This window comes from Coptis chinensis, chromosome 5, assembly GCF_015680905.1.
Source record: "Coptis chinensis isolate HL-2020 chromosome 5, ASM1568090v1, whole genome shotgun sequence".
Lineage (NCBI taxonomy): Eukaryota > Viridiplantae > Streptophyta > Magnoliopsida > Ranunculales > Ranunculaceae > Coptis > Coptis chinensis.
In genome coordinates, this window is record NC_141460.1 from 31,898,867 (window position 1) to 31,900,192 (window position 1,326).

Consider the following 1,326-nt stretch of genomic DNA (forward strand, 5'->3'; position numbering starts at 1 on the left):
TCCTAAGAGTGAATCCCTTTGGTTTATATAGGAAGAGCTACAAGAGTCCTAGGGTTAGGACTGTCCTCACCGCTTGTGAGTTCCCTTCCATCTTTGGACTCTGCCTTCCTATTAGGATTCCTTTCATTATGGAAGTCTGAATCTAGACCATATCTTATGAGAGGTAAGTTTCCTTGTTGATCATCCCATCGTGTATGGGAAGATTATATTTAAAGGGTAACTCCTAAGATATGTCATCACGATTCCTTCTTTATCATTAGAGATCACCATCTTTAGTTTCCTTCTATTCAGGAACTGTCTGTATCACTTCCTAATGACTTGGAGAGCAGTCATACTTAGAGGCGGTCAGCCACATGCCTAGCACATGTGTACTAGACACTCGGGCTAAGCACGAGATCACTTACTCACAGAACTGATCTGATGGTCCTCATCTCATTCTGGACTTCTATAGTCTTAGGTTATTTCCCAAACATGTGTCATCTGTTCAATGACGGGAAATCCCCCTTACAGATTCCCCCTCTCGTGCCATCTAGCACGTGGGCGCTTGAAGTGACACTACTTTTGGTGCGAGAATCTTTTTCCTAAACTGTTACTGGAACTGTTTACGTATCCAACTAATTAAGGCTCTGAAAAGACGGCTCAAACAAACACGCCGTTTCCCAAAAAAGGTAATGATGGCAATTCCATCCCAAAAAGATGCAATACTTGGGCTAATCGTAATCGTCCATCTTATCTGCATATAAAGGATCTGGTGGGAGAACCCTCATTACCTCTTTCACTACTTTTTCTCTGTATACTTAACCTTTTGATATCCCGCTTAGGGTGTAACCAAAACTTAGAACTTTCTCTCTTTTCCGATCATTAATCCGAATTGGTCACTTGTAAACTTCGGAGATCTTTCCTCCCTAGAACTGATCCAAGAGAAATTTCATATTCCTGATGATATCGACCTGGAGTGGGGGAGGTTGTCAGATGAATTGGCCTATAAAGAAGTGGCGTTTATCACCATTGGTCAACTCAGGGCCGGACTCACTCTTCCCATACACTTACTGCTAAGAGAGTGCCTGATTCATTTCAATCTTGCTCTTGGTCAAACAACACCTTTGTTGTACATAACTATTATGTACTCTGCCATGTTGGCCAAGTGACATGGATTCATTCTGAATCGCTAGGTTTTTGGGTACTTTTACGAGGTTCGGCGTATTCGAGACCAATATTACTACTATCTCATGACCATAGACAAGAACTTTTCGATTGTCCTTTTTAAGGGGAAGCAGAGTGACAAAGGCTGGGCTGATCACCATATCCGTGTATTGGGTGATGCGT